A 26,497-nucleotide genomic window follows, 5' to 3' on the forward strand; every position below is an offset into this window, starting at 1 on the left:
TGAGGTATGTGTCGAGCTCAATGGCAGCACCTGCTGCCAGCGGCAGCCTGGGCCTTGAGGAACAGTTTAGCAGGAGGTTCTGCAGCTTCTGCCCGACTCCCCTCTGCCTCACCTCTAGAAGCTCCTGCTTCAGGTGCAGCTTGGCCTCTGGAGCAGTGTTGTTGGAGAAGAAGCGATCTTTATACCTGCACAAAATTCATAAATGTATTAATATGTGGAAAAATAGGACTGATGTCATGTAATACGTGCTCTTCCAGCGTGTCTGTATGTCCTGCTGCAGTCTCTTTATTGGCTGGTTGAGCTGTCCCTGAATGTCCTCGAGGCGGGAGTAGGCTAAGGCGTTTAAAATGTTTAAAATGCCCAACTATTTTCCGTCCCACTGCTTTAGCATCAGCTATGCTCCTCTGTGCTAATAAGCGTGGGTAAATAAGTGTGGGTAAACTCTTTGTACTCGTTGTCGTGTTGGGATTTTAGGTGCTTGATTAAATTACTTGTGTTAAATGCGCTACCTTTAGAGCCTCCTCTGGACAATTTCGATGAGCACAATTTGCAGTCCGCCTTTGTTTTCGTGTCTTCGTTCACTTTGAAATAGTTCCACACGGCTGACTTGTCTCGCCTCGCCTTCTCCCAGCTCTGAGATGCAGCCGGGGCCTGTGGGGCGGGCACTCGGCGCCTGTGATTAACCCCTTACATGCCGCTCAAACATAGACAGGTCTCAGACCGTGGTATCGGTCCTCGGTATCGGGGAACTTTTCACGAGTACTTTAGAAAATGTGGTATCGAGGCCGATACCAGATACTGGTATCGGTGCATCCCTACCTCAGATTAAATATTTCCCAAAGTAAATTGGACTGAACTGGCCAGTTAAATACACGAGGGGATACGAATAGAAAAAAAAAATCTAAAAACAAAGAATGAAAACCAACTATTAATTTAATACTTAAGTCTGTGAAGGTTCTCAGTCATCCAGGTCATCGTAGTCTAAGGAGCTTGGAAAGAAAAGCGTCTGGACTTCTTGAGTTGCTTGAAGACGTTTCACCTCTCATCCGAGAAGCTTCTTCAGTTCTAAGGGTCAATGGTGGGGAGTCCCAGACTTAAAACCAGTGGGAGTTTCCCCCCAAAGAGGGACAAAGGACCCCCTGATGATCCTCTACCTAATCACATGAGCCAAGGTGTGAAAGCGGGTGTGGGTCCTAATCAGCCAGGGTTTCGGGTGAGCTCATTGTGAAACCTGGCCCCACCTTATCATGTGATTTCCTGAGGTCAGATGGCCCAGGATGTAAATGGTCTGAGATCCCTTCCCAGACGCCTTAACGTCCAATGAAAACAACACATCATTTTCTCTCCAGTTACCCTCAGCAGTCCAACAGACCTCCAGCACCAGTAAAACATTAACCAGAAATTGTTTATGGGACATGTGTCGTTATTTATGTTTGTGGAAATGTGCATTAAAATTAAAATAAAGATGCTGGTGTCTGACGTTACTGACTTCCCAATTGTGTAGCTTCTGGTGTGGCCTTCACAATTCAATTTTCAATTCAATTTTATTTGCACAGCAACAAATCACAACAATATTATAAGGCAGACCCTACAATAATACATACAGAGAAAAAGCCCAACAATCATATGACTCCCTATGAGTGAGCAGTCTGGAGACAGTGGGAAGGAAAATCCCCCTTTTAACAGGAAGAAACCTCCAGCAGAACCAGACTCAGGGAGGGGCGGGGCCATCTGCTGCGACTGGTTGGGATGAGAGAAGGAAGACAGGATAAAGACACGCTGTGGAAGAGAGACAGAGGTTAATAACAGGTATGATTCAATGCAGAGAGCTGCATTAACACACAGTGAGTAGGAAAGGTGACTGAAGAAGAAATACGCATTGCATCATGGGAATCCCTCAGCCACATACACCTGTTGCACTACACAACAAATGCAAGCATGTCAGTTTTATTCATTTTATGCTCATCTTCGTACAAATTTTAAAGGTAATGCAGTCAAAACTTTGTAAGTATCTGAGTGATTGGATGAAGCGGTTTGATGACGTAACACGTATTAGATTATAATATTATTTTATGCCATGTTAGACCCCTAATTAAAGATTGTGAATTATTATGTAGTTTTAGTTTGCATTATTCTCCTGAATTAGAAGAAGCTGATAACTATTGCATTAGTTAAACTGATTTGCATTACATTAAACTGCTGACTTGTTGTGAATGAATGATATTGTTTTATGATGCATTATACTGCTGAGTTATAAGAAATACTGTTCGCAGAAAGTAATTGTCTTATTTGTCTGATTAGAAGAGAACAGAATATACTGGAGTTTTCTGCCCCATCTCAGCAGGAGCAGATAGACGGGGAGCCAAGGTCGTAGCTTAGGCGCTGTGTGAGAGAAAGCATGTGAATGTTTAGGCTTTTTATGATAAGGTGGAGGCACCAGAGGCTATAAGAGTTTGAGCAATGCTCCACCATTTTGAGATCTGAGGCTGTCTGCATCAGTGCCCATCTCCCACGCGTGTGTTCATTAAAATCATCGTTTGACTCAACCCGACCGGACCAGTGTTGTTATTGTGGTTTTTCCTCTTGTCTCCATCCCCAATATTTTGAACCATAACATTTTGGGGGCTCGTCCTGTGGTATTGGGGTGGAATTTAAAAGTTTGGACGGTCCGAGGTTGTCGAACGGACAGGCACGAGCCAGTGGTCTTATGTGAGTGGGCATTAGTGATGGGTCGTTCGCGAACGAAATGGCTCTTAGAGCCGGCTCTTTGACGTGAACGACGCGAGCCGGCTCCTTATCGCGAGCCGTCACGTGGGGTTTTTTTTTCTTTCTTTCTCTCACCCTCTCTCTCTCTCTCTCTCGCACTTTTTTTCAGCTTCACTTCGCACCTGAGCCTTGTGCTTTATGCTGGGCAGAGGGGGGAGGGGCGGTAGTTACACTCAGTAGCACAGGAACAGAGCCAGAGGGAGAGAGAGAGAAAGAGAGGCAGGGACAACAACGTCACATTAGAAAGGTATAGTAATCATCCACAACTATTTTCGGTTGCAGATGATAAAGGATTCAGAAAGTTTATTCATGCAGGTCCATATGACAGAGAATATGCATCTTCTTTTTGTTTTCATATTATAATTTATATTTAATTGTGTTGTGGTTTGCAGTGTTTTGTGTTGTTTTCACTTTAAATTTGTAAAAGGAAAAAGCTGAAAATTTAAATAGTTAAAAGTTGAAATGTGAATAGTTGATTTTTGTATTATATGATTTATTTATTACATTTTATGTTGAGTGAAAAAATAAAAGTTTAATTTACAGTGGCTCCTACAGACAAAGCACATACAAACTTCAAATCACGTACGAACTCCAAAACACGTAAAAACTCCAAAACATGTAAAAACACGTACAAAAAACAAAGAAGCACATAAAAACTCAAAACACGTACAAAAGACAACAGAAGTGCTCCAGGATGCTGGGCGCAGTGTTGAGCTTTTGTTACCTAGTGGCTACACAAGCCAGCAAGTACCAACGACCGGATTTGGTGTGTGGTAGTAACAGGTAAATGAACTTTTTTTTTTAAATTATTTGAATATATATGAGTGCCTGTGTATAAATACACAAACAATACACACATGCTTTCAATTGTGTAATTTAAGTGATCTAGTAGCTCTGCTTTGGAAGTTCAGTTCATGCTAGAAATGTGTTTTGGAGTTTGTACGTGTTTTGTCTCTAGGGGCCACCGCATATATTTATATATAAACATATACAAATAAAACCACTTTTTTTTACGTTAGTAATTCCGTTTGTGCATAATTTTATATTATTGTTAATAATAAATTAATTAAAGCAACAAAACAACCTGAAGAGCCGGTTCGGAGCCGAAAGAGCCGGCTCTTTTTAGTGAGCCGAACCGAAAGAGCCGGATCTCTAAAAAGAGCCGGAAATCCCATCACTAGTGGGCATAAGCCGGCTTATCTAAAGGTAAGGCACTACCTGTTGAATTATTTCCAAAGTGTGCCAAATTGGATATGACTAAATTAAAGTCTACTCACTGAAATTACTGGTAGAGGGTCTGTTTTGATTTTGATGAGGATCCGTGTGTGTTATGCAGTTAAAGTCGGCTAAGAGTCTTTAACCCCTGGGGCGCCTTGGGTCGATTTGTGGCTATTTTTGGCTATTTTCAAATTTTGATTACCTGCCATTTGCACAGTGTTGAATGGAATATAGCGAAAGTCTGCAAAAAAAAGTTTGGTCACATTTACTGTTAAAATTTCAGTATGACTTCCGGAAATTAGCTTCAGTGGCTAAGCTAGCGATAAACTTACGCTATTAATCCTAGGGTCGATTTGTGCCCCATTGAAACCCTTTATAAACGCTATTTTTCACTGCAGGATTTATACCGTTAACATCTGGGTGATGGCTTAGGTTTCGTTTTTGTTTTGGAGAAGAGGCCTTAGAATTGTAATTTTTTTATTTGTCCACCGGGTGGTGCCCTTGCTCCACATTTGACCCGGGGCTGGAAAACAGCGGGCTGCTTAAAGAGACCTGCGGGGAATGAAGTGTCATTTCCGGCGTGCTGCAGCGGCTTCGCCCGCTGATCGTGCGGGAGCATTTTTGGGTCCCTAGGACCATGAGAGGGTGCTTTTTTTTTTTTAGTCAACAGGAAATGACGTATTTGTTGTCACGTGGTATCGGACGTGTGGGCTGGAAAAAGCAGTCCCCGGTGATCGTGCCCCGGTGATCGTCGCGACTTACCCCGGCAACATGCACTTATTTCGGCCTAGAGGAGGAGCATTTGCCGCCTGGAGACCATTTTCTGGTCCTGAAAAAAAAAATAAAAGGCGATCGAAATGACTGTTTGTGCCAATCTTTAGTCCATCTAAAGGCCTAATTATAATAACAATCAAATATTACTTCAAATGTTTTTTTGGGAAAATATTTAGTTTTTTAGTTTTTTTTTTAGTTTTTTTGTAATTTAAAGGGTTAAAACAACGAAAATATAATTAAAACTTTATATGAATATTTCAGGGAGAAGTAGTTTTAAAAGACTGACCAATTTAAAGTGAAAAAAAAAATTAATATTTAATATTTTTATTGCACTTTTTGGGCGTGGTCGATAGTGTGCATTTTATGAAATGCGCTCCTGGAAAAAAAATAAAAGGCGATCGAAATGACTCTTGGTGCCAATCTTTAGTCCATCCAAAGGCCTAATTATAATAACAATTGAATATTACCTCAAATGTTTTTTTTGGAAAATATTCAAGTTTTTTGTTTTTTGGGGCAAAAAAAGCAGTGCGCTCATGTGACGAAACCGGGATATAAAGGGTTAAAATCCGCGAAATGTAATTAAAACTTGACATGAATATTTCAAGGAGAAGTAGGTCTAAAAGATTGGCTAATTTAAAGTGGAAAAAAATATTAATATATAAATTTTTTATAGCACTTTTTTGGGCGTGGTCGATTTGTGGCTCTAAGACCAATAGTGTATGCATTTTTCTAAGACCCCCCAGGGGTTAATGAAGTTGAAAAAGGAATTGAAAGAAATGCTGGGTTCGAGTCCCAAGGAATTGAGTTAGAGTCTCAAGTAGTTTGATAGGGAATTGGTCATTTTGTTGGTTAGAGTCCAAATTGGTTATAGAGTGGACCTGAGTGGTCAGTTTGTGGGTTCGAGTCCCCATTGACCTCTAGGTGGCACTTGCCTTAGTCATACTCTTGTTTTAGGGCGTTGACTGGTGTTTCAAATTGTTATAAATTATTATAGAACGGCGGTTAGAGTCCGCTAAGAAGCGCATAGCCCGGAGGTTACGCTCCCTCCTGGCCGTGGACGCGTGGTCTTGACCTGTCGGCGAACAGGGTTAGTTCAGTTTGGCTTATCTGTGGGGTACAGGGCATCCTGAAATAAGCTAGGAGTTAGAGTCTCCTCACCGTTTGGAACGGTGTGATGTGCTTTTTTGAATACTGTTAAATTGAGTTAGGGACCTTAGGGATTAGGCCAGATAAAGTTAGAGTCTGATACTGGTTAATTGATTACAAAAAAGTTGGACTTTCTTCGGTTGGACCCGTTATGGTTAAATTTGTCGAAATTGTGTAGGTGCTCTTTAGAAATTAGGTCAGAAACTGTTCCAGAAGTAACAGATACTGTTTGATTGATTACAAAAAAGTTGGACTTTCTTCGGTTGGACCCGTTAACTTAAATTTGTCGAAATTGTTAGGCGCTGAATCTGTCAGGCCTGTCAGTGGTTGTAAATATAAGACGTCTTTGCAATATAAAATAAAAGAGTTTTGTCTGAGCTTTGTGTGACCCTGTGTGTGACGACAGCGCACTGCAGCACTGCGAGCTATTTTTAGACTGTGTGTGAACATGCAAATGAGCTGTGGAGCGCACAGAGGACTTTTGTTGCTGTTTAGCGTGTTTTTGAGTTTTATAATTATGATTTGCAAATAATGATACATGCCTGTAATTAAAACGCTGATTTTGCTGATTATAATACTACAGATAAGGTTTTGAATGACTACGCTGAATGTTTGATGTTCGGCTGGGTTTTGATATAGAAGAGACAAATCGAGCATGATTAAGACCGGCACGTCAGCCGGCAGAGTAAGATTGTGAGGAAAATGATATTAAATAAATCTCTCAGTGTGTTGATACAGGTGGCTACGGGCCTGGACCAACTGCCCCCACAAGCACAGCGGCCGAAGCAAATTATAGTAATGGAAACCACACTCAGCAAGAATCAGCAGCTGTGGAAAAGACAGCAGCTAGCAGAGAATTAAAGGAGAAATTAAGAGAAGCTTTAACACATAAAATTGGGGCCAACAGACTTGTGGAGGTTGGGAAGGCTTCCGGAGCATCACAACAAAAGGTGAAACAAAAACACACACAAGCAGAGTAATGTGAGAGAGAGGCACATGTTAGAGAAATGCCTTGTTTGAGGAAAAAACGTTAAATTAGCCCACCTACAAACGCACATACACGCAATGAAGAAACAGCTTACACTCATGAACACGTGAAGATTTTCCAGCAAGTTTAAAGCAGTGAAACTTAACATACACCCGCCGTTAAATAATAAAGTTTATCCACTACTAACAAATAAACTCTCTGGGTTGCAGGACAACAACTTAACTTCAAAAAAAAAAAAAAGGCACTGGTCTGACCAACCAGTGATAACACGACAAATTTAGTGGTTAGAAAAGTCAAATTGTGACATGTTTTCTGCTGATTGATTAATACAAGTGATTACCAGATGAAAGAAAATTCAAATTTTTGTGCTTTTAAACACGATCTTAAGAATTTTAACATGTACCTGTGATGTCCTGTCAGCTTGGTGGGTCATGAGTGGATTATATGGTGAGAAAAAACAAAAAAAGGGGGAGAGAAGGCTGACACAGGGCCTGGTCCCGTTGTTTCTCCCCTCTCTGAATAACGCAGCCAAAATAACATCATTTTCCTGTTCATCTGTTTTTGTTTTGTTTTTGTTTTGTTTTTTCTCTTTATGTTTGATTACAGGCTGCTTTGTCGGCCCTGAAAGCCGAAGCTGACCCTGGACTCCTGCTCTCCCCCCTACCATCTTTGCTCTCTCCTCTACCATCTTTGATGTGACCCTGACCAAATGCTAAAGCAGCTGGACCCACAACAACAACTTGAAAATGTCAACAGTGCTGCAGGAAAACGATCTCATGCAGCGGAGACGGAGAGCGTTAAATCCAAGGCCCGTTTCACTACACGGGGAGATTTCCGTCAGCGTCTCTTCTTTCTGAGAAGACTGAGAAAGGCCCGGCTCCCACCACCGATTCTGACCACCTTCTATAGAGGAACTATCGAGAGCATCCTGAGCAGCTGTATCACTGTCTGGTTCGGGAACAGCACCATGCCAGACAGACAAGCTCTACAGAGGGTTGTGCAATCAGCTGAGTGCACCATCCGCTCTGAGCACCCTGACCTGCACTCAATCTACAGCAGGCGGTGCTGGACCAAGACCAGGAAGATCGTGAAGGACCTCAGCCATCCCAACAACAGACTGTTCTCTCTGTTGCTGTGTACGTGACAAATAAACATCTGGATTTGGAAAACGAGGCATTCGCAAAGCCAACAGCATTGTGCCTGATCGGACACACCCCTCTCACACACTCTTCACACTCTTGCCATATGGAAAAAGACAGCTTCAGCTGACAGAGCTGTGATGAGACGCCCATTAAGCCCAGATGAAAAGTGAGGCCGAGCAAAACAATGCTGACCTTAACCACTCTGCATTAAAACTGTGCAGGACAGTGACGGACCAACAATGATCGTCGGGCAGCAAAAAGGGCGTGCCAGAGACAGGAGGAGTAACTGAGGTCAGGAGGCACCTCAGAATGGACAAAACACCAGGAGAAAATAAGCTGAAGGCACAGGTGTCGGGGCTCGGCCAGGAGCTGACCTCTGAGAAGAGCCGAACAGCAGAGCCGCAAAAGGCCGTGGAGCAAAGCAAGGAAAACATCGATGGACTTCAATCTGAAGTGGACGGAAAAGATTCTGAGGTTTCTGCCCTCAGTAAGAGCTCAAGGCATCAGAGCAGAAACTGACCATGGCTCAGGAGGAGCTGGCTGATAATCGAACCCATCAGGCTTGGAGTCCCAGACACAGGACTTGGAATCAGGCCGGAGCTTGCTGGAGCAGGAGGTCGCCAAACCTGACGAAGAAGCTCCAACAGCAGGAGCAAGCCCTGAAGGAGCTACAGAAGAAAAAGGGTCAAGTTAAGGAGGAGTGGAACAGGGAGAAGTTGCAGGACACTGGAGAAAAGCACTGCCTCAATTGGGGCCAGAACCAGTATGGACAGAACTTTGAGCAGCAGCACCAACAGATGCAAACAGACTGAAAAGGAGGAGGGCAGGACCCCAGGGCATGCTTCAGGCCGTGGTTTACCCAGAACACCAGAACAGGAAAGTGATGAACACAAACACCCACACAAACACACACATCTACATGCACTGACTCAGAATGAAGAGAAACACACATATGAACATATGCACTCGTTGATTGAGTGAGAAATGACACACACACGTGCAAAAAAAAAAAAATCGAAATGCTGATTCAACTCACTGAGGAGTGATCCACACACACACATTTACAAGCTTGTGCAATAAAGAGTGATACACACACGCTGTTGCAATGAAGAATGCTTTACTAACAAATGCTGCACACAAACATCCAAATATGGAGTCGGTTACAACAACAAGAAGCCATTGATTGTTTATGGGTTAAATGCATTTCATGCCACACAGAGGGCATCTGTGTAGATTTAGGGGACAAGGTCTAAAGTAGTTTGGTTGTGAAAACAATGTCTGTGCGTGATGTCTGTTTATGGCTCAAGGCCTCCACTGAATTGTTTACTGTGCTTCACACAGCCTGATAAGGAGCAGTGGTACAGAGCGAAAATGATGAATTAACGGTGTGAGTTTTATTTCGGAGAGAATATGAAAAGGTTGTGTTGATTTGACTCAGTTGTTTAAGTTTCTGCCAAAGCAAAATATTTGTGTGCAACCAGTGTCCACTATTGAATTAAGTCAATCCAACATGTATTTGTCAGTGCAAAAAGGAGTTACGGTACCTGTATGCCTACACAATATAGTGTGTGAAGTTTTGGTTGATTTTTGGGTTTTGTTTGACACTAGGTTGATTCTATCAGTGAGGTTTGGATTGTTCTCTTTCTCTAACATAGAGAAAGAGGGTTTGATCTTTGGACATGTTTGTAATGGGCCCCAGTATTTGTTATTATATGAGTGTTTTATTGGTTACGTTTGTTTTTGCTTTTGTTACAGTGCACTGAGATAAGAACATCAGAGAGGTGTGATCCACCGGTGGTGATATTTTGGTATCTTGTGAGTTCCTGATTTAACAAATCAGCTCTTTAATCCAGGCCTGAGAGATTGAACTTTAAAGCGCTATAAAATATTCTTACTGAAAACAGTCGCAAAGTATTTTTCTCCATGATTATAATGGGCTTGGGAGAAATTCACTTATATGGGACATTGATCACATGAGAAGTCCTGAGCCTAAAAGGATTGCAGCGAGTCGATCCAGTCCAAAAAAGAAAAAAAAACAAACAAGGAACTGTTTCCTTTAAAATGATGACGTCATCTTGCTGGTGATGGAGGCTCGAATAGGTTGCGCGTGAGACTCCATTATCAGCAATATCTGGTATGAATGTGTGTGGATGTATGCATGTGACTGGACTGTGACGGACTGACGACTAAAAGTTTTAACTGACTTGATATTGAGACAAAAACGGTGCCGACTTTAGGATTATTAAATGTCCACAGACAATTCACCCAGCCTGTAAAAGAAGGGTGGATGTTTTGTTTTTGCAAGAACAGAAGGATGACAGAGACTAAAGAGCTGTAGCTTCACAGGAGTGTGAACTGCAGGCTGAACCCTTTGGTTGCTAATTTTGAGTTACTGATGTTTGCATTAAGAAAATTGTGTTTTAGTAGCTGTGTTTCGATTAATGTATCATATTATATGGTGGGGAATGTTAAATGCTAAAGTGAAGAAAAGGTTTGATTCCACTCATGACTGAACATGTTATTATTAACCATAGTGGGTCACTGTAAAGAGTCAATTAATTTTTATAGAGGTAAAAAAAAAAAAAAAAAAAAACCTCCACCGAGGTCTATGAATAACAGGGGAATGATAGACAGCCACACTCAAAATGGAGATATGTAGTGATAAACACTGGTCCCCGTCTTTTGGGCGCTTTCTTGAAGTAGTCAACAATTTAAAAGTAAGATAAAATAACAGGGGCATGTGCTGAGGGGTGGTGCTGCACAAGAACAAGAGTAAAATAAAGAGAATATTGTTTTCAGTTTTGAGAAATTAAAATGTACCATTACACTAAGAGGATCAATATGAAGTTTGATATATGTCAATTTTGAATGAAGTACATGATTGGTGACTGTTCTGTCCTGAGCTTTTGTTTTTACAGCACCCGCTTGATCACACCAACAGTTTCTCGCCACCGAAGAGGGGTACTTGCAAAAAATAGAGAATGGGGAGGAATATCATCAAAACTGGAAAAGGTAATCCCCAAAGGGGGTGATAACGCCATAACTTTCACTTATGGTCAAATTCTCAAAATTTGACCCCGAACTTGAAAAATTCTTCAAACATTTAGAGACAGAGTGGAGGTTTAGATCAACACATGTCACAAACCACATAAGGCTGGAGCATTTGAATCAAAAAGGTGAATTGATACGCAGCAAAATGTTGATCATATTGATTATGTTTATTCCAGGGTGCAGAGAAGATTATTATTATTAAAGACAACAAATGAAATAACGAAAACTAGAAGTGGAAAAATTTGCGTTAACGGTAATAAAATCAAAACAAAAAGGAAAACTAACTAAAACTGTACTGAATGTTCACAAAACTAACTAAAATTAACTAGATTTATAGCAAAATGTGTTTAGTTGCATTGATGTGTGCGTGCCCTGCAATAGTAAAGTCAAGGCAGTACGTTAGTCGAGTCGTCTGTGTTGCTGCTCCGTCCACGCGCAGAATCATGTCAGGAAAAGTCGGGAGAAAGCGCCAGAGTCCAATTTAGGATTACTTTGAATATGACTGTTTTTTAGATATAGCAAGAGTCTTGTAGTGGAGAGAGACACAATGTCCTCCTGAGACCCAGGGAAAGAAAAAAGGGAAAAGTATTTTCATTTTTTTCTTTTTCTTTTTTCTTTTTAAGATAAATCAAGTGCTGGGACGGTAAAATAAACACATTACAAAAACAAAATTGTTTTTAACTAATTTTATTTAAATTTTACAACATGTGCACTACAGTGCACAAGGGGAGTTCATTGATCACGAATGTGAAACTAACAACATTCAAGAGCTATTTAAGAAGATTACATGTTCCACTGAAATTTTTGTAAGCAGGATATTAAAACTTATTTATATAACAATATCATAAAAATGTAGATCAGGGATCAACTTAGAAGTCACTGACACTTCACTAGCTGTAAGCCATTGGTTCAGGAATAAGTGATTGCACTGGGCTTTCTATTTCACAAAAGTCAATTCATTTATGATATCTGAGGAAGTACTGTGATTTTTATTTTTATTTGGAGACACAAAGGAACATTTGGCACTTCCCACATCTCACATATGTTTTACTGTTGCACCCATTCTACAACTGAAATGCCTTGGACTGTTAACCATTTCAGGCAAGTGGAGTGAACCATATTTTGTCATGTTCTCCGTGAAACTAAATGAGCCTAATTCTTAAAGACCCCTCAAATCATTTACTAGATGTTTATTCTTTGAAAATTAATAAAAATCTGAGTTTAACAAAACATTTTAAATGTAAATATCAAGCTTACCTTTCTTTCTTCCATAAAATGTGCTTGTGGGCACGTCAGCCATTTTGAAAAGGTGGGAAAAACAATTGGCAAGGCCACACCCCCACACATGTGATATAATTTTAAAGGTACTGTTGTCCTCGCTAAGAAACATCAGGACTTAGAGGAGTGGCAAGTAGAGTATGAGAGCTACAAGCAAAAACTAAATGTGTACTACAGTGCGCAAAAATGAATTACTGGGCCATCAGGGGGTTATGAGGGACATTTATGACACGAAAAATCCCACAAACCTTAAAGTGCACTTGAAAAGCTCACACAAGAAGGTTAACCTAGCTTACCTTGAAGAGCTCCCCCACTCAACCCGCATCCCCCGAAAACAGCTAACCCCAGATAAGGCAGCGTGATGTATCCCGAGATAACAGGACTGGGACATCTAAATAAATGTGTGAAACAATCGCCTTCAAAAAGGTTATCAATTCACTTCAACCAAAATTAGGAACACTCGGTGCGGCAAGAATTAATAGTTATTAGTCTCAACACCCAAGGATAACCAGAAGAGCATGATTGATATGATGGAACTGAGATTTTGTTACACTTAATTTTTGCAAAACACAACTAAAACTAAACTGAAACTAAGGATTTTCAGGAAAATAAAAACTAGACTAAACTAGCAAAGAATTGGTAAAAACTGATTCCAACTGGTAAAAAAAAATTGAAAATCTGGAGGCAAAACTAGAAAAAACATAGAAACTAATGAAAATTGCAAAATAGTTAAAACCCTGGGGCGGAGATTGGCAGATCTGACCAGGAAATGTTATAAGATGGATTGTCAGGACAGTCAGCGTTAAAGCCACTTTCAGTCCATACTAGGATGGCATTGGACATCTTCGGGGCGGAAGAGAGTTGGTGTGACCAAGGTGTGGTTTGGCTTGTTTTATGTATATTTGAGATCATATGGCTCTGGATGGACCAGTTACCAGGGCATGGAAGGAGGACAGACTCATTGACTGAGGAGAAGGAATTTCCTGGGATTGGAGATCCTCTGGGTGAGTGGTTGATTAAAAGCATGCATAAAATAGAAGTTATCTGTTGTTATTGATTGGTAATAGATTGATAATTGGCCACATTTACAGCTGTATTGACTTGTTGTGGACGTAGTCGACTTCAGGTTTAAGCACTCTAATTAACAGGTTGAAAATAGTGACATTAAAGGAAGAGTATGCAGCACCACCCTGTCAGACGCCAGTGACGGTGGAGCTCACTGATGAATCAGGTGAGCTGGATTCATGGCTGATTCAAAACTAAGATCCCCCTGCTGTGGTCAGGAAGGGGAGAACAGGGGGAAATAACATTTAAAAGAGGCATTTATAAACGTTTATGGGTCAAGCGAAACGGGATAAAAGGGGGTGTTTTACTGTTATTTTAATATCAGCATTATTATTGTATGAGAATCATGCAACAAGTATTGCATCGATGATCATATATTGAAGCTTTTGACCTTATACTAACATCTGTGTTCCTGTGATGGTTATAACCTCTGATGAATCTTCTATTTACAGGTGTTAGGATAATGATATAATTTTTATTGCAGGTGTAACCATGATCATTTTTATACATATTGCAACTTGTTGCTCATTGTAGAGTTGTGCTCAAGTTAATAAGGGTTAAAAGCTACAGTCAGCGCGAATGTCTGACTGATCTATTGAGGGAAAAGGCTTCGAGCATAGAAGGCCGCACGCGCTTACAAAACACTGATATCATGTTATTTTTTGTGATCTTTTCTTCAATTATGTCTTTAAGTTTAGTTTAAATAGTGGCAGTTAATTAAACGACATTTATTAAAATATTAAATACCTGAGTCAGAACATTACACGCAGATCACCTTAACGATCTGGGAAACCTTGTAGCTGCCTAACCTTTTCTTTTAATGTTCTAGCTCCGTTGATTTGACACATGGGGATGTGTCAAAAAAAAAAAAAGGGGGGGGGGAAGTTGAGCTTTAACATCAAACAAGGATTATTTGAACATTTTATAACTTCATTTGTGTCTTTAATACCTTAGGAATGGTAAAACTTAAGCTAATAGCGGCCCGAGAAGTTTCCGGTCTTTTGTAGAGAATCAGTAAGAAGCATAGATCATTATTTCCATGTGTAAGCATCAATCATTGAAATGAACTGAATAGCGTTTAGAAGATTTGTTAATTTCTTTGTCTTTTGTTAAAAAGAGGGGTTTCAATAATGTTCAGACACACCTTGCAAATGTGCTTATAACGAGTTGGCACTTGGTCTTTTGAAGGTCATAAGCTTCGTTCGGCGTGATGGTCCGGACTGATATATTGCAGGTATTGACTTTGAGTGCAGAGGGCTAAATGCAAACACGCTTACACACACATAGGATATGATTAGAATAAGTCCCTGGAACATTCTGAATGTTTTTAAACCAATTCTGAATCACTAGAAGGTCAGTAGATAACAACATTAGATTATTAGGGTTAGGAAGAGAGGTGTTTTGGTTTTCTGTCTCTTACAGAGAAAGGAACAGACACCAGACGAGGTCACAGATATACGAGGATCCTCCGCAGCAGAGACAGACACAGTGACTGCCAAGACACCAACTGGGTCCAAGGGTCATGGCGTTTGGGCTCCAGCTAGTCACCACAAAAGGATGGATCCCATAAACACAGCAATAACCATGAAGGGGTTGGCGGAAATCCGGGAACACCAGACCAACGAAGTTCGAGAGGCTCTTGGGCAAAAAGGGGGACACGTTCCTGTTCCTTTTTCTGGAGGATACACAGATCGTTGTTTGAAATCGGGGCAGAATAATCCCCTGATCTGTGCCACGACTGAAGGGTTGTCTAACCCCTGAGGTTGAAGAATGAAGAGCAGAGGATCACCCAACTGGACGACACTGGTAGCTGCAGCAATAACATAAAAGGCTAAAAGCTCCTTGGACAGAGGTTCTAGTCTGAGTACGTCTGGAGGGTATAAGGTAGCACCAAATAAAGCTGTGGGAGACCTGGGGAGTGTCATCTGTACCTGCTATTGTTGGAATAATAGTTTGTCTTGCATCTGAACTGCGCAAACATAGAGGTCATCCCACATATGGTTCGTCCCTCAGGGGGACAAAGGACCTCAGGAGTGAGAAGAGATGAACCCAGCCACACTGGATTATGGGGTGTTGGTGAGCTCATTATTCTAATGAGCTCATCAGGGGGAATTATTAGATTATAATATTATTTTATGCCATGTTAGACCCCTAATTAAAGATGGTGAATTATTATGTAGTTTTAGTTGGCATTATTCTCCTGAATTAGAAGAAGCTGATAACTATTGCATTAGTTAAACTGATTTGCATTACATTAAACTGCTGACTTGTTGTGAATGAATGATATTGTTTTATGATGCATTATACTGCTGAGTTATAAGAAATACTGTTCGCAGAAAGTTATTGTCTTATTTGTCTGATTAGAAGAGAACAGAATATACTGGAGTTTTCTGCCCCATCTCAGCAGGAGCAGATAGACGGGGAGCCAAGGTCGTAGCTTAGGCGCTGTGTGAGAGAAAGCATGTGAATGTTTAGGCTTTTTATGATAAGGTGGAGGCACCAGAGGCTATAAGAGTTTGAGCAATGCTCCACCATTTTGAGATCTGAGGCTGTCTGCATCAGTGCCCATCTCCCACGCGTGTGTTCATTAAAATCATCGTTTGACTCAACCCGACCGGACCAGTGTTGTTATTGTGGTTTTTCCTCTTGTCTCCATCCCCAATATTTTGAACCATAACACACGCTATTTTAGTTTAAAATGCTTATAATGTTATGATAAATGGTAGTTTTGTTGTTACTTTTACAATATTATCCATCCTTCAGTTTCAGCGAACATGACAGTTAGCAGTGTAATAATTCCTCTGTGATAAAGAAAAATTAGCTTGTTTTCTTTTTGTGTGGGAGCTCGCACAGTGTTTCAACTTTACAGCCTTTTAATATGAAAGTCCTGTCAGTACACTTCCTTTTTACATCATTTCACACTTGCCCCGTGAAGGGCAACAGTCTGACGTCTGCTTAGCCAGGAAAGCTTCAGCTTGTTTCTTTCCGCACATCTTCCTCTTCACTGTCGGTGGCTTACAGACATGTTAACAAGCATGGACGTATCAAAACTTTGCTTGATTTTGCTGTTACCACTAGCTGTGTCCCATGATGCTGAAGGTAATACAAGGAAACTATTTTCATTATGCATTATTAATATTTTTAAATTTATAACCTCCTTGCTTTTAGTTTAAACTAAACACATTATTATGGGATTAAAAAGATGGTTTAACATTCACAAAATATAGAAACTAAAGTCCTCTCTGACACAGGCTGAATCTTGTATTTACCGTATTTTGCTGTCCCTGTTTACAGAGACTGTTGTGAAGACAGTCAGGAGAGAACACGATGTCACTCGGATTTGCAACAAGGAAAGTCAGACTACTATTGTTTTGATTATCTGTAAGATCAAAAGACAGAGGGACACAGGAGGAGAGTGTCATCTGCTGTATCGACACGGAGAGAACGTTACTCAGGAATGTGACCCCAGGTTCTCAATAACAAAAGAAAATCAGACTGCCTTTCTGGAGCTGACCAGTTTAACACCAGCTGATAGTGGGAACTTCACCTGTGAGTGTACAAACACTGAAGGGACATATATTGTCCATATCAGTGTCACTGTGGAAGGTAAATGCATTTTAGTTTCTTTATCTGACACAGTTATTCAGCACTGTGTCAGCATTGTATTGACCTGCTTATGTGTTTTTTATTCTTGTAATTTGTTCATTTCTTTTCTTCTTATTTTCACTTACAGCAGTTTAAATACTCTCACTGACTCATTTATCAGGTACATCTTTGAACCGAGTTGGACCACCTTCAGCCATCAAACATGTCTTCATTTTTTGTGGCACAACAAGGCGCTAAAAACATTCCTCAAAGATTCTCAAGACATATTGAAATTACATCATCACACAGTTGCTGCAGATTCGTCAGCTGCTCTTACTTGAAGCAAACTTTCCGTTCCACCACATCCCAAAGGTGCTCTGCTGGATTGAGATCTGGTGACTGCGCAGGCCGTACATGATTTGAGCGCCGTGACATGGTGTGGTATCCTGCTGGAAGCAGCCATCAGACGATGGGTATTTTTTGGGCATAAAGACATGAATGTGGTCAGCAACAACCTTCAGGCAGGCTGTGGTGTTTAAATGATGCTCAGTGGTCACTACAGGGTCCAAAGTTTGCAAAGAAAATCCCCCACAGAGCATTACACCACCAGCAGTCTGAACTGTTAGAAATCAACTCATCGGGCAAGGCATCGTTTTTTTAGTCTTCTGTTGTCCAGACTTGCAAACTGTAGCCTCAGCTTGCTGTTGTTAGAGGACAGCAGTGATATCCAGTGTGGTCCGCTCTGCCTCAAGGTTTGATGTGTAAACAGCATTTTTACCCAGAGAATCACAGCTCACTGGATATTTTCTATTTTTCAGACCATTGTCTGTGAACAGAGATGATTGTGTGTGAAAATCCCAGCAGATCAGCAGTTTGTGAAGCACTGGGACCAGTAACATGTGCCATGTTGCTCTGTTTGAGCATTGATTTGCTGACATTTTATTATTTTATTAACCTTTATTTAACCAGGAAGATGAAGCTGACATGTGATTGACAAATGAAATGAACACTGAAATATTTGTGTTACACCCTGAACAAGTATACCTCATAAAGTGGCCAGTGAATGTATATAAGCAGTTGGACCAATTTCAGTTCATAGTAATATTCAGAAAAGATGCAAAAGAAGAAGAAGACAAAAGAAAAGAGCACAGTGACAATATTTAACGCTCTGTGGTTATAAAACTGGGGTTTCATTACTTCACTCAGAGTTTCAGTAGACGTAAACTGTGTTTGATTTGTGTTTTGATTTCCAGGAAATGAAAGTAAATGATTTTACTGACAAATGCATCTTTTCAATGATTTAGACACAAACGAGGCCCACACTTCAGCAGACAAATCTTTTTCCGTTTATCTGCCCGGTGTTGTGATCATCTTTATAACTGGAGTTATCGTGGGATTTATCTACTGGAGGAAAAGTAATGGGTGAGACTATTTTTGCTGTAGTAATTCAAAGATGATATAGATGTAGAGAAAGTAAAAGGAAACATCACATTTCAATAAGTGAGAATTCGGTGTATGTTAAACATCATGTCTAGAATGAACACTTTTTATCCTTCCAAAAATAATTATCATTATTAAGAGAGAAGATAATATAAATGTAGATGTTCTTACTTGATTTTTCTCTGTTTGAATGTGAATAGTGTTACACTAATGCTGACATCCTTTCTTATCAGCGTGGCTGCTTAAGGTCAGGAACATCTGGAGTGTCTGTACCTGAAAATCCCAACGGTTTGGTGAGCAATTTATTGCTATGATCTACAGCAGCTAGTTAAAAGTTTGCCAGTAAACATAAAACATGTACATTTATGTTTTAGGATGTTAACTACTTATATAGATAATTACAGATTAGTGTTATAATACTATTAGTGCCAACTTCAGTGTCCTTTATTTTGTGAAGAAGCTCTTACAGAAATGAGCAGAAACATTAAATAATCCAGGCAACAGATGGAGAGATTTAAAGATCAATAGAGTGTGTGGGTAGACCGGGTTGAACTTGATTAATACCTAAAATATTTCACTTTTCTAAAGGATGACGATGAGCCAGATCAGCCCTATACAAACCTTCAGCAGCCATCGAGTGATTCCTACCAGACTATCATCTCAGTGAACCATCAACACGACAACAAGACATGCTCAGCAAGAAGCACAGGAACTGTGGGAGTGGATAATAAAGCTCTATGAAACATTTTAAAGTATATAAAACTTTAGGTGACATACTAATATAATAATATTCATATATTATAATAAACGTCCATCTTTTCACACTGGATATTTGTTTCCCAGTAATGGAGACCATTCAGTCATAATACTCCAACTCAGGCTCTCAGATTTAATACAATACAAACACAATAAACTGTGGCAAACATGACTCTTTGTATCAGACTAGTTTTGTTTTTGAACAAACATCTCATCATAATTTGAACACAATGTCCATCCAGATAAACAGAGAGATCAGTCTGGCTTAAACAATGTTGGTGGTTTACCTTCTACTGTCCTTCCACTTTTATGCACTTCTATTTTAGACATAGTAAAAGTTTCAGTGTAGACACAAGAGGTGAAATAAGGAGGGTGCAAGTCTTCCTGCTTTCACTATAGTCTACCTCACACTGTCAGCCACAGTTACTTCCTCACCAGCATGACTGCACGGAAACTCTGCTTTCTCCTGCTTCTGCTTGTGGTTTTTAGCAGTGAAGGTAAATATATATAATTAAAAAAGAAAAGCTGTAAAGCCAGGTGTTTAAGAAGAAAGCTTTAGTTAGGTTAGTGAAATAATATATGTGATTGATTTTCCCACAACAACAAATATATAGAAACTATAATCCCGATTTTGTTTCATTTTAACTGGAACAATTTATAGAGACTCTTGTGAAGACAATTGGAAAGAAACCCGATTCCACTCAAATATGCAGCAAAACAACTCTGAATATTACTGTGATGATACTGTGTGAGATCAGCACAGAGAGGAGCCGAGGAGAACAGCGTCGTCTGCTCTATCGTTACGACCGAGGCTTTATTCATGGCTGTGACTCCAGGTTCACACTGATCAAAGAAAATGAGACTGTGTTTCTCCACCTGCTCAACTTAACATCTGAAGACAGTGGGAACTACACCTGTGAGTGTGGATTTCGTGGTGGATTGTATGTTCTCCATCTCAGTGTGACTGTGAGAGGTAAAAACATTTTCTATTTATACCCACACCGCAGATTCAAGGTGGATGTTTGGAACTGCGTTAACACTTTCTTTTCTGTCATACATGGTTTGAGGTCGTCATTCCCGCCTGCAGCGGATTAATGAAAGGTTTCAGTCAGGAGATGAACATCTGGAATGTTTTTAAGCTCTTCTTCTGGCTAATTTGTTTAAAATTTCATTATAAAACTGCTCCAATCACAACTTTGGTGTTATTTCATCAGTGAAGTGTTTGAATGATGCAATTGTAACTCTAATGTAATGAAAAGATAAACATGTTTTCCACTTTAATATAACAGGTTAATGCAAATTTCGTGACTTTTCATGTTTTCAAAATGAAGTTTTTTTGTGTGTGTGTGGCAACATTCAACAGACGATGGAGATTCTTCTGGCATGAAGTTCATGGCTACAGTTCCCATCATTTCTGCTGCTGCTTCACTCATCAGTGTGGCTGTGATAACCTGTGGTTACAGCCTGAGGAGAAATCCTCGCAGGTGAAAACTTTTACTGACGCACTTAAACTCATGAAATGACCCTTTGAAATCACTTGAGCACATTACTGCATACAGCAGCCACTGTGGTGTTCAAAGTATCTCATAGGTTCTTTTAAAACACCACACATTAGTTGTAGACATAGCTGGTCTTGTTTTTGAGGTATTTTTCACCCCATGACCTCTGATGTTTTTATCCTAACAGAGAAAACAGATCAGGTCTAACTAACTTAACAGGATCTGAAACTCGCCAGATGTTTGTGAGTTTTCCATAGTTCTGTTTTACACTTAATTGTGCCGAGGCTGCAGTGCATTATGTCTGTTTTTAAGCTGCACTTTAATTAAATGTAAATGACAGTGTAAATTGTTGTTTAGGACAAAGAGGACCGCTACATGAGCCTTCATCGGCAAAACATCGATGTCTACCAAACTATCTCCTCCGGTCGCCTTCATCATGATGCTGAGGCCACTGCATGTCACAGTCATGTACAATAATAATCAGAGATGGAGTTTTTACCCTGACTACGTGATCTATAAAACTATGATGCTAGACATGCTATCTATAAAAGACACTGACATTTTAACTTGCCAGCATCATGTGTACTGTTAGTTTGTTTTGCACTGAAAAAAGAGAAAAATATTAACGTCCAGTAAAACTTGTAATGATGTTGTGAATGAATTGCCTTAATTCATGGCTTTTAACACCATTTAATTTCTGTTTTTTATCTGGTTTGAACGTTGAAAATCCTGCCACTTGGCTCTGTGGCCTCTGCCACCATTATGGTTTTTGCTATACTGGTCCACTTGATAGTCATATTTGATGATGATTTTACTTTATTTTGAGTCATTAGAATCAGAACGGGGGTCAGGAAAGAAGAAAAAAGATAAGCTGGGGAGAAAGTTAACAGAAGAAGAGGGAAAAATAGAGAAGAAGAGAAATAGATGGAGAGGAAGAGAGAAAAAATACTGAAAATCTATTTCATCATCTGCTGAAAAACACAAGGAAAAACCAACACAGTGGGGAACCCACAGCAACAACCAATAATATGCAGTAAGTAGGCTAGTAAGTAGTAGTAAATAATAGATATTAAATGTTACTGAGCAGTAAATGGGCCCAGAGGGCCGAGACCTGAGGGCACCCCACCCGCAGCACAGGCCCAACAGAGCCAGGGGGCCGGGCCCCACCGAGCAGCCGCCCAGAGTGAGCCACTAAACACAGAGAACCACTAATGCACTGTGGGTGGGGGCACCAGCTACTGGCAGGAAGTGTGGTGGGGGGAAATAATACGTGACTATTTTTATGTGGAGTGGAATTAAACTGCCATAGAATATGCTTGTGGTGGATTTGACTCAACACAAGCGTATTGTCAAAGTGTTCTTTGGCATGCATCGAGACAGTTTCTCAGATACTGAAGTGACTTGAGCAGAGCCAGTTGAAGCCTACTGTGCTTGAGTGGGCAGCTCAAGTTTCCACGTGGAAGGTTTAGTGAGACAAAGACAGGAAGTTAAAGCTGCTGACTAATAATCTGCAGGTTCCTGATTTGAGTCTCTGTTAAGAGGATGGTGTCTCTGAGATAATTGCTTTTGTGCATCGATAAATAAACAGGGAAATAAATGAATAGAAAAAAGCATCCGAGCGGATGTGCACCGACAGTGTGCCCACTGGTCTTAAAGTGCCTTTGCGCCCCTTACCATTTATGGAGGTCCCATTTGGGCACATTGGTATGGACCTATAGTGTACATGGATGTTGCTTTGTATTAGTTCTGGTATATTATACAACACAATAACATGATGCAGTGCTGCTGTGCACCATTTCTGCAAAGAGTGTGGTGCAAGCAAGGAAGATAAGATAACTCTTGCACAGTCATACCTAGTGCAATAATACAACAAAATTGGAAACTGTCCCACCATAACACAATCATTTAGATACAATATTGGACTTTGTTTACATGTAACTGCACAAATAGAATTTAGAAATGTAATTATTGACAAGAGTGAACAACCACTTATAATGTAATCTACAGCTGTGACCAAACAGCTAGATAGAGAATCAGAAGTGTTGTGTTTTCTACAAAGTTTGCTGTTTCAGTGAGAGTCATATGTCATATCATTTCAAACAGTGGCGATCCAGAAATGTTGTACAAACGAGTAAGACTAACTATAGACTTTAGCCAAAGTTGTTAAGTTAGCTAAAGAGTTGGGATTGTGTGTAAGGCATAAATAAACCTAAAATGCAATGTTTTGGACGTTCTTTGGCACATTTCCCTACTGTAGGGGTCTCTGCAAGCATACGGGGCTCTGAGAGGGAACAAGATGACAACGAGGAATTCTACTGGAAACAGTCGATCATGTTCGTCAAAGCTGAATTCAGGGCAAACTAGGCTAAATTAGTGTTTTTAGCTAACAGCTACAGTAAGCATAAAAGTGACTGTTGGGCTATTATTTGTTAACAGGGGCGATTTAAGCCCATTTTTGGGGTGCTTTGGTTCATTTTTGGGGTGCTTTGGTTCATTTTTGGGGTGCTTTGGTTCATTTTTGGGGGTGCTTTGGTTCATTTTTGGGGTGCTTCAGCACTTACTTACTTTTTTTTGACAATATTTCCTGTTTGTGTGACACACTACTAAAAATATAAAAGGCAGAACTTGGTTGAGAGGTAACATTTTAACAACAAAAGTATCCATAATATTTTTTAATATTTTGTAATAATTTATTTGTAATAATTTATTCTGTTTCAGGAGTGTTTTTATGTATCTGTATTATATTATACAAACACATTAAAAGTGAATCTCTGTCCAAAATATGCACTCAGTTTACTTCTTACTCACTATGAGCATCATTCATTATTCTCCTCCAGTAATTAAGGTTAGGATATGTATTTTTTTTATTCCAATCCATTCTTCTTTGGCAGCATTTAAATAACCTTGATCAGAATTGATGGTTTTGTTACAGACTTTTCAAAAAAGTGTTTTGCTTTTCTTTCACAAATGTGGGATTAAATTGTTTAAAAGTACAAAACAGTGATGGCATGTTTTGTGACGAGGACCCAGGCACAGAGAGACTTGATGGATTTAAGAATCTTTTGATTTAATAAAGAAATTTGCAGACGTGCACAGAGACGGTAAAATTATGATGACTGATAAAGGAGGCGAAGACAACAGACGATGAGGACAGGGAGGATGCAGGGACCGACAGAGACGGGGAAGAAGTCTCATTGTGACGAGTAAAGTGTATCTTGGCTGGCTGGGCAGCTCTCTGGGTGCTCAGCCCCCCGAAGCTCTGATCCTAGAATCCTCCCTGAATTGTGTTAATACAGTATGTCACAATGAAAGCATAACTGTACAGGGTGGGCCAGTTATATGGATACACCGTAATAACATAGGAATGGTTGGTGATGTTAAAGTCCTGTTTGTGGCACATTAGTATATGTGAGGGGGCAAACTCCTCAAGTTCGGTGGTGACCATGGTGACCATTTAGAAGTCGGCCATCTGATACCAAATGATACCAAACAAGGCAAAGTAAATAATTTTTAAAGGTAAATGTAGAGGAAACATCAAACGTTGTCACGGCTGGGGCAGCAGTCGTGTGGTGGAGTGAATGAGGACCAAGATGCAGACGGCGGTGGAGATGCGAGTGGAGATTTATTTACAGTGAAAATAACAAAGGTGAGGGAAGAAGCGAACATCAACCTAAACTGGGAAGAACTAACAGACAAAGCAGAAAACATGAGGGCAGCAGGGAAACACAGAGATGACACGAAGAAGGCAGAGAGACGTGGAGACACACCGATGGACACGGAGACTTTTCACCTGTTCCTTTTGTTTGAAGTGGCCGAACTTGGCCACAGTAGCACGTGGTCTCCCGGTCGCAGCCCGCATGGGGCCGATGCGATGCACTCTATCAAAGGCGATGATCTTCACCGTGTCCTCCGGCAGCTTCAGGTGGGTTTTGATGAAGGTTTTGCACTCTGAGCCTTCTTCATCACAAGATCCTGGAAGCACTGATCAATGTAATCTTGGAGAGCCTCTAAACTCTCCCCGTTGTTCTCCAGGGTGTTGGAGATGATTTAGACAAATATTGTTAGTTAGAAGACTATTGATAAGTGTATTTGGTAATACTGAAGCTTAAAGGAATTTGTTCAATTCTAAACTACCATTCGCTTTAATTTTCCGCCAAAATCTCCAGGGTCTGACGTCAGTTACAACATGAGTCGCTTACCTCTGTCACTCTGAAGTCACATTGAGTTTTCCTCACTGACTGTTTTAGACAGGATTGTGGGAGCAACACAAAAAGCAGCTTCAGCTGGAAACACACAGTTTAGTGTCTTTGCTGCTCGCTTTAAGTCACAATAAACAGGAAACTCGTTGTGTCTCATGTCAGAATCACTCATATACAGGACAGGAAGAGGCGGAGCTTATTTCCTGCAGGGAGAGGTTAGCAGTCTGTGTCTTTCTCATTTCTGACTCCTAAAGAGCTGAAAAACACAGGCTGTTATTGGCTGGCTGACACTGGGATTAATGTCCTTGAAGCCAGCAGTCTTTAATGTCCAGGTTCAGAACGGGCAGGTGAAAAACAGTCCTTTATGTCCTCTGATGTTCAATAAACTGTCCTGATTACTGAGGGAGCAGGGAAAGTGTCTCCATCACTCACCACAGCTGGATGCTCTGAAATCCTGGAATCCAGCTGTGGAGAGGAGCGCCAGCGGCGTGGACGCAGTTAAGTAATCAGGGAACGGGAGACAGGAGGGAAACACAGCTGGGACCAATTACACACACGAGACAGGAAACAGTAACACAGGACTGTCAAAGTAAAACAGGAAATATAACACAGAGTCCAAAGTAAGGAGACGTGGGACACAGTGAAGACACAGAAACAGAAACCAGAACTATAATCACAAAACAAACTCAGAAACATAAAGAGTGAATCAGCTGATTCAGTGTTTGTGACAAAAACATGGATCCTGGTTAATAACTTTTATTTGTTTGTTTCTGTATTATTTTGTGTATCGTTCTTATCAGCTGTTGTTTTGTCAGTGAAATATTATTTCATTGTTTTAAGCTTTTTGTTGACTTTGAAGTGCTTAAGTTGATATTTTTGAACATTTAATTTGTTCGATTATTGTCGAGTCGATAAAACTGTCAAACGCACAGCTGCTTCCAGCACGGCCGGAGGAGAGGTGGCCGAGCAGACGCACAACACACACAGCTCACAGGTTTGCATTTCTAGATATTGCAGATGTTGCAGAAATTGAGAGTAAAGAACTCAGAGATCCAGCGCTGTCTCCTGCCCCTTATTTATACACCACAACACAACGACAGGCGTAACTCACACAAACGGGTAACATGAGGCTCAGATGCTTTGGACGTGTTCACATATACTGGACACAGAATGATGAAGATGGAGCTGCAGGAAGGAGGAAAAGAGGAAAAACACAGAAAAGATTCACAGATGTGGTGAAAAAGGACACGACAGCTTCTGTTTGTTAGTTTGGTTTTTCTTTATTTGGTAAAGATTCAGAAATAAAGAGAAGATCACATGTTTGAATATTATATTAACGTTCTGTAATTACAACAAGTTGTAAAATCTTTCCAGAGTGAGACAGAGACTGTGCAGAGACTGTAGAAGGACAGAGCAGCAGCAGAGCAGTCCAGATACACTGATGATCCTCTGTCAGATCCAGAGGGACACACAGGGGTGATGCTGGACTCTACATTGTGTCTGACAGTGGAGCTGTTCTCAGAGCAGTTCACTCTGCAGCACTGACAGTCATCTGCACTTCATTCCTCTGTCAGTCACTGCTGGATGAAG

General features: G+C 40.5%; 1 protein-coding gene across 1 annotated transcript in view; it reads right to left on the bottom strand.

Annotated features, from left to right (window-relative positions):
• The window catches only part of LOC146606957 (ribonuclease inhibitor-like), a 100,136-nt gene that overhangs the window by 61,525 nt on the left and 12,114 nt on the right, over positions 1–26,497 (bottom strand). The gene's annotated exons all lie outside the window — the stretch shown is intronic.

Source organism: Diplotaxodon limnothrissa, unplaced genomic scaffold (assembly GCF_057381915.1).
Source record: "Diplotaxodon limnothrissa isolate DT_005_m unplaced genomic scaffold, D_limnothrissa_male_GT1.1 unmapped_scaffold_1, whole genome shotgun sequence".
Classification (NCBI taxonomy): Eukaryota; Metazoa; Chordata; class Actinopteri; order Cichliformes; family Cichlidae; genus Diplotaxodon; species Diplotaxodon limnothrissa.